This window comes from Frankliniella occidentalis, unplaced genomic scaffold, assembly GCF_000697945.3.
Source record: "Frankliniella occidentalis isolate FOCC.00 unplaced genomic scaffold, Focc_3.1 Scaffold11, whole genome shotgun sequence".
Lineage (NCBI taxonomy): Eukaryota > Metazoa > Arthropoda > Insecta > Thysanoptera > Thripidae > Frankliniella > Frankliniella occidentalis.
The window spans coordinates 1,043,135-1,050,763 of record NW_026267141.1 but is presented as its reverse complement, the minus strand read 5'-3'; the positions used below and the strand labels follow the sequence as shown (position 1 = coordinate 1,050,763).

At 51.1% G+C, this 7,629-nt stretch overlaps 1 protein-coding gene across 1 annotated transcript in view; it reads left to right on the top strand.

Annotated features, from left to right (window-relative positions):
- The window catches only part of LOC113215183 (hormone receptor 4), a 129,436-nt gene that overhangs the window by 698 nt on the left and 121,109 nt on the right, over positions 1-7,629 (top strand). The window lies entirely within an intron of this gene.

The window sequence follows — 7,629 nt, the reverse complement described above, 5'->3', positions numbered from 1 at the left end:
GAAGTAAATGTTGGCCACATCACCGCTGCGCTACAGTCATTGTGTCGATCTCCAAAGACTCTTGATAAACCGCGCATTGAGTCCCGTAAATGGAGTTCTTGTTGTTGCATCGTCTGCACACAGGAGAGGGGGTGGAGGAGGAAATGTTGGAAGAGAAGGGGGAGGGGGGGGGAGTCAGGAGTGCATCAGGGGTGAACCGCTGCAACTGAGCAGATCTTGGACGGGCTGAAGTTGATAGAAGTTGAAGAGAGCAGCGGGCATAGGTGGTGGTGCTCGGCGCGGCGCGGGTAGCTGGCGGTGGTGCAGCGGCAGGTTGAATGGACCAGCTTCACTTCCGGAGGTATTGATCTGTTGCCGGCGGAAGCGGCAGCCGGGGGCTGGGATGGGGATGGGATGGGGATGGGGTCCTCGCCCGTCCCGGGCCCGCCCCGGGCCGCGTGGGCCGAGGCCTGTGTGGGCCCCCGCTACCCCAGCTACCCCCGGGGCGCGGGGCCGCTGCACGTGGAGCTGTTCCGGACGAGGGGAGGGGAGGGGCGGGGCCCGGCCCGGCCGGCAGGTGGAGGGAGCGTGGGCCGGGCTGCTGGCGCGGCTGGCGCCCGGGCTGGCTCTCGCCCGCCTGCTGCAAGCTCTTTGGCTCCTAGGAGCAGAGCCGCGCTCAAACATTTCGTCCAATTATCATTCGCTGTTGTTATCGAGACGAACAGATGCCATGGCACGACTCTCGTCTCCAGGAGAAGGGGGAGGGGGCGGCTGCGCCGCCTACGCAACACCACCGGCGCGCCGGTGCACCGGTGTATATTTGGGGGCCCGGGGGGGTTGACGGGCTGGGAGGGGTAGGGGGTGCAACCCCTGCGTGGGCCGCGCGCGGCGCGCCCGCCCGGCTGGCAGCGCGCTGGTGGGGGGCAACTGCGCAGCGCCTGGAAGCGGCGGGGCGGGAGAGAGAAGGGCAGAGGGAGGCAGAGGCTGCGTGCGTCCGCCCCTGCTGCTGGAGGCTGACGGAATGAACGAGAGAGAGAGAGAGAAAGAGAGCGAAGAGCCCGCTTGTCGTTGCTCGGATCAACTCCCGCGTTCCACGAAATCCTGCGCTTTCCGCTACCTCTGAACCGAGGCCCGCGACAGCGCGTGTGCTGCGCTCTGTCTCTCTCTCTCTCTCTCTCTCTCTCTCTCTCTCATCGAGTGGAGCTGCGCGCGTGGAATGGAATGAGCGACATCGCAATACAACGCTCTCGCACGCACAAGAGGTCTAGCGAATTGTATCCGCTCTCTCTCTCTCTCTCCCCCTCCTATGGCCCCCACATCGGCGTCGAGCGTGGGTCTCATCCACGTGGCGAGGCCCGCGCCCACCAGGCGCCCACCACAGGCCGGGCCGGGCTGGGCGACTACTGCATGGCGCCTACCTACTAGCCGCCCGGCCGGCCGCCCGACCTAAGCCTGGAGGGTTGGGGGGCTGCAGCCGCCTCACTGGGAAAACAGAAGTGCTAAGTCGTGCCTTCCCTGGGGCACTAAACAGGCCAAAAGGTGCAAGAAATTAGTGTCTTTGGCAGTTTTAATGCCTTTGCAAAGGCACTAAACCCTTTAGTGCCGTTTAAAGGTAGGAGTCAGCACCTTTGCTTTTCCAGTGCTTGGGTGGGTGGGCGTCGAGCCTTGTCAGCCCGCCGGTCTGAGGCATCCCCTTTGTCATCATGGTCATGAATGCTATCAGGGCTCAAAAGACAAAAGACCTCACTGCCACCGCCGAGTATTCGCTGCCTATGTACCAACACTAACTGGATTTTTATGTATCTTTTATTTTGAACACAGTGCATTGCATTCCGCTGTAAAGGCACTTAAGTCATTAACATCCCAAAGCCGGCGTTGATTTCTACATTTGTTTTTCTAGTACACCCTGTACCGTGTGCAAAGGCAACACGCCACAGTGTTGCGGGCTTGCCTACCCGATCTTCCCGTCAGGCGCCATAGCCCCTTGGCACGATGCAGTGAGTGAGCCCCCTCTACATCGTGCCCCTTGGGTATGCAAACCCGCAACACTGGGGAGTATTAGTCTTTACCCTCGGTACGAAGCAGCCTCAATCGTTCGCAAGGATTCAGTTGCCTCTCCTTCTCTAGAACTTCTCTGAACTATAAATACGCAGCAGTGTTGCGGCTTTGCCTACTATTCACGCCCGTAAGGGGCCATGGCCCTTGCGGCCATATATCAAGTATGCAATCCTGCAACACTGCTGCGTATGCACCCAGTTAGTTACAGCCGGTACACTCAAGGTACCCGTCACCGAGAGGCAACGCCTAAAAGTTGAGAGTATGCGTTCACCTCATTCAGGCAAAACACGCACCCCCCCCCCCTCCCACCCGCCCGTCGCCAAGATGGACCTGAATCCACCCTTCCCCACTCCCTCCCCTTCCCTCCCCACCCCGCGCCCACGCGCTCTTCGACTCTATCCCGGTCCGGACGATGATAGCCGGCCGCCCCGTCCCCGTCCGAAGCCTTCATAAGTGAGCGCGACTGCGGGGGAAGCTCGTTAACTCTGTCTCCGGAGCGTTCTCAGTGTAGCTACACCAGGAGGGGGCGAGCGGGGGGCGAGGGCGCTGCTGGGCGCTGCATCGTTAGTACCGTGTGTGCCTGATTCGCCTCGTCCACTTATTCGGTACCCCGCAACTCTGGAAATCAACAGAAGTACATTACAGTCCCACCGATGAAACAGATAATAATTCCTTGCGAAAGGATTTGGTTGGTTTGTAAACTTACGAAGGAATAATTCCTCGTAATTGTGGAGGTTTTTCTTCACATTTAAAAAATCGCTCTCATTTGGTTTTGCAATTACAAAAGCAGCAAAGTGCTCTGATTACCTGATTCAGAGTAAAATGTGTAGATTTTCAGTCTAAACTTAGAAAATCGTGAGTAATGGTCTGAAAACAAAATTTCAGAGTGCCAATTCTGAAAAACATCTACAGAATTTTCAGAATGTTTTTACAGTGCAGAACTGTTCTAAAGGTTCGCGCAGGCCAGGCTCAGGTAGGCGTGCAGCCGGATTGCTTTCCCTGCGGTGCACAGTACTGTCTGGGGTGCGATTGGAGAGCTCACGGTGAGCTCACGGTGAGCTCCCTTGAAAAACGTCCTCAGAACGTTTCCACCACCACCTCACCCTATTTCGAGCGGGTTAGAAGGCGGTCTAGAAGGCTCAGTCCGTGAGTTCACTGTGAGCTCACGGTGAGCTCACCGTGAGCTCTCTAATCGCACCCTAGGTGAGTGGCGATAGGCAACACTGTGCGTGCTGGCATGCAGGCGTGCAGCCGGGTTGCCTACCCGCACGGGGCCGTGTCGGTCGTCAGTGACGGCTGAGGCAAGTCGCCCTCTTTCAGCCAGGGTCGTCCGTTGCAGAGGTTTCCTCAAGCAAAAGGTTTTCAAAAGTTGTTGTTTCCAAGCAATTGGAAGTTACCACTTCTGCTTGAGAGCTACCTAGAAAGCTAGCAGTTACTGACTTCCGCCTCCGCCCCATGTCAGTAGGCCTAATTAGGTTTGATTTTGACACCACAGAAATACTGACTTTTTAACGCGCTTTTTAATGACATTCTGCTTTGTATCCAGCAACTAGTAATAGCACGAATTAATATGAAATAATTGACAAATTGATCAATAATTCGCTCTGTAAATAATTCTAACGCTTTAAGGGGTCAGACCTGTGAAATGTAAGGGTTTGCATGAATCGTCACTTAGCACTCTCCAGAAACATGCCGATCTTCGCCTTCAACTGGAACATTGCATGCAGTCTCTTTCGGTGGCACGATTGTAGCGCAACGGATGGGTCTGCGACGGTCATAAAAATTGCTAGGGACTCTTAAAAAATGCCACTAGTAGTTGACCTGGGGTTTTTGGAAATTTCGAGATTAAAGTACTCGAAAAAAATCACAATGCGCAAAAATGGACAAAACAAATTTTTCATTTATCTTTTCATTTCAGTTGTGTGTGTTTTTTTTTTCAAATACTTTCATTTCGAAATTTGCAAAATCCCCAGATCAACCACTGCGGCATCTTTAAAGAGTAACTACCTATCTTTTTGACCGTCGCAGACCCATCCGTTGCAGCACAACCGTGCACACTGAAAAGGACTGCATCGTCCAGTTGGAGGCGAAGATGGTCATGTTCCTGGAGAGTGCGCGCACGGCACCAACGGTGAAATTAGCGCCCATCTTTGCTCTTAATACACCTTTAATCATAAATCGATGGGGCGTGTCGTTTTTATGCAGTGACGATTTTCCCAAACCCTTCAATTCACACCCTTAACTGACAAAATATAATAAGTACATATCTGAGACTGCAAGCAGTAACTTGTAGCAGTAGCGTGTGCTGGTTGTTGGTCAAAACAACATGGTTTTTGGATTGTTTCTTCTTTGTAAATTGAAGTTGATAACAGTCGACGAGTTTTGTTGTGGAGTACACTCCAGCCATACCGGCCTACCACACTGTTATTCAAAAATACTGTGACGCACAGCTCAACTACAGAAGTGAGTGGAGTTAATCAGCCACATGGAACATTGCAAGCTAAATTAGTATATTTTACATTTAACGTCAAAAAATAAATAGTAATCAGATTCTATAAATTTTGTATATATATTGAGCAAAATGGCTTTAAGTGTTGGGGCTAAGTGTGTGCGGAGTTATTTCACTACACTGGACCTTTTCCCACCACCCTCGGCTCGGCTGGTGTTTTACCAAAGGGCGACGACATGGCAGGAAATGAGTCAATAGTCGATTCAGTGTAAGAGTCGAAAGCCCGCCGTGTGACGGAATGCATGCAATGCTAATGTGGATTACCGACGACGTAGCGGGTGGTGCGTAAGTGTGTGCGTGTGTCAGTGTGTGCGTGTGTGAATGTGTGCGTGTGTGAGTGTGTGTGTGTGTGAGTGTGTGTGTGTGTGAGTGGGTGGGCGCGCGCGTGATGTTTAGGTCGAGGTCTCAATAGTTGAACTGCAACGTCACGTCGTCACGTCTCATTTAGATAATTTATTTAAATAAATGGTACGAAATTCTGTTTTTAATCGAGAGAACTTATCTAGGTAATCGATCTACATGCTAGGCATCTTCATGCATCTCTGCAGCACACCCATCACTATAGTGTGGGTGTGAAAAACATCTTTGACATAATAATTTTTCAACAAATTTAGGGTGGACTTCGTTTTGGGCGTCGACGAATTTTTAGTCAATGTGTAGTGTAATAAGAATTTTGGAACTTTTTAAAAATTGTAACTCATAAACATTTCTCGAGGAAAATTTCACCATAAAACCAACAAATCATTTTCAAAGTGTAGTCTACCCACAATAATTTGTAATATTGTTTTTCCCCCTTTACCGAATTTCTTCAAAACCTGATTCACGCGCATTTCCGTGTTGTGCCGGTTAATATTCGAACAGATGGGTAAAGGGTTCACTGATAAACAGACTGTTCCAACTGGAAGTTAAATACTTGGCAGTGTTCAACTACGTAGTATTACACTTACAAATGTTTAACACGGTAGTTGCGCACTTGTATAAGTCTTGCAACTCCCAGTATGCGCGCAATATAAGGAAGTCGTCAACTACGGCTATACGGAGTTGAATAAATTTTGCAACTTTCCCAACTATATCATGCTAGTTCCACACAAGTGTAAAGCTTTTGCCTACTTGGTTTTTCAGTGTTCTGGTTGTTGCACCTGTGGGTCACAGATGAAACGAAATGATACAAACGTACTTTTGCTTTCAGTGAGCATCTCGGTCTAGTCGGCAGGCAAGCTAAGTTCACTCGATGCGAGACACGCACCTGAAAAACAAGGTTCTTGAATCAAGTAAATATCCTTGGAACAAGTCAACTTCCTAGACGAGTGCTAGGAAATTGGCCTGTTCCAAGCCGTTTTCTGGGTGTGGCATTGCATACGTGTTGCCGTGGCGAGCGACTAGACTGTGCACTGTTAATAAATCTCGTCATTTCACGATAATAATGTGTCACGAATAGTTCGTAATCGAAATTAACGAGTATTATTCGTCAATTTCGGTTACGATCTATTCGTAACATTACAATTTAATAGTGTCAATTGATCAGGATGTTAGAGTGTTTGTTCTTTTACGACAGCAACCAAATAACAAACTGTTCGTCATTTTACGAGAATGTATTCGTTACTTTAAAATAACGAAGAGTTTGTGTAGACAAATTAACAATGTGAGGATATGGGCTCTGTGGCTTCAAAATTGGTCTAATTTTTGAGTTTACTATGTCGAGAACGGATGTCACGTGCTAAAAATTACGCTCGGGCAAGGAAGCTTCCAATACTGAAAGTAACCTAATCGTACTGGCTCGACTGAAACTCGAGTGGATGACCCCAGTGAGAACCGGGTCACGCCCCCCAGTCCCAAAGTGTGTAACAACCAGTAGTCGTATAGATGATTCGCGTCGTCCACTGTATCGCATCGCGTGCTCGCGTGTGTGCGGCTTGCCCACTCGCTCGGTGCACATTGAATTCGTGTGTAGAACTTTTATGCCTGGTCAAATTGTTCACCATCACTCACAAAATTGTGCGTAATGAAGTATGCAATACGCAAAGAAACAACGCGCAACAGTAGCGTGCCAACAGAAGTTCATGAAGCATTTATAGAGTGTCTGTCGCGCCAGGTCGATAGGCAAACCCGCCTAGCTCGCCCATGCACCCCACCGGACCGCGCGCGCGTGCGACGGACTGTCTTAACTTTGAAAGTAAACGGGGCAAACGAGCCATTTTGGCAGCGCCCTACGAGTGTATGCAATACTGTTCGGGTGGCTCTGATCGGCTCTGCTGATCGGCTCTGCTCGGGCCGTCTCGGCTGCAGCAGAAAGCCCATAAGCTTTTGTGCAGCGGCCGGCTGGTTATCACCTTGCCCCTCCCGCCCCCCTCCCCTCCCCTTTACGGTAGCGGGGCCGTGGAATGATAGCGGGTCAGTGGCCTCCCGCGGCCGAGTCGCGGGAGGAGGGGAAGGGGGTCCCCAGTTATGCAGCTTGATGCAGCCGGCACAGCGGGCTCCCGCTGAAGCTGCTTGATTGAAGCTGCTGCAGCACCAACGTCACACTGTCATATGCGCTCGCTGCTGCACCACACCGCGGAGCGACGCTTCTTGGGGACCTCCCCATGAGCACCGTCGGTGCTGATGATTTTATGATGCAATTTTAGTTAAAAGTGATAAGGCCTAATCAGCGAATACAAGAAGTTGGAGATGTATAAACTTCAGTGATAATCATTCAGGTTCTTTTACTGGGTGGTCGCTGTGCACCATGCTCGTTCGAACAAAATGCGAGGGGTGGGCGACTTGAATTTTTTGTGTACACAGGAGTACGGAGTACACGGAGTACAGTCGGAGAACACTGAGTATTGCCGGTCGGAGCGCGCAGAGTACCCCTGGAGTACACCCGGAGTACACCGGAGTACACCGGAGTACACCCTGAGTACAGTCGGAGTACGCGGAGAACTTGCGACAAAAACAGCCGGAGTACACGGAGTACAGTCGGAGTACAATCGGAGTAAAATCGGAGAACACGTGGAGTACATTTTGGCCTGTACACAGGAGCCGCCCAGTCGTCCACCCCTCGACAAAATGCGTGTTCTTGCCACCCCGTGTGCTGGGGCGCGAAC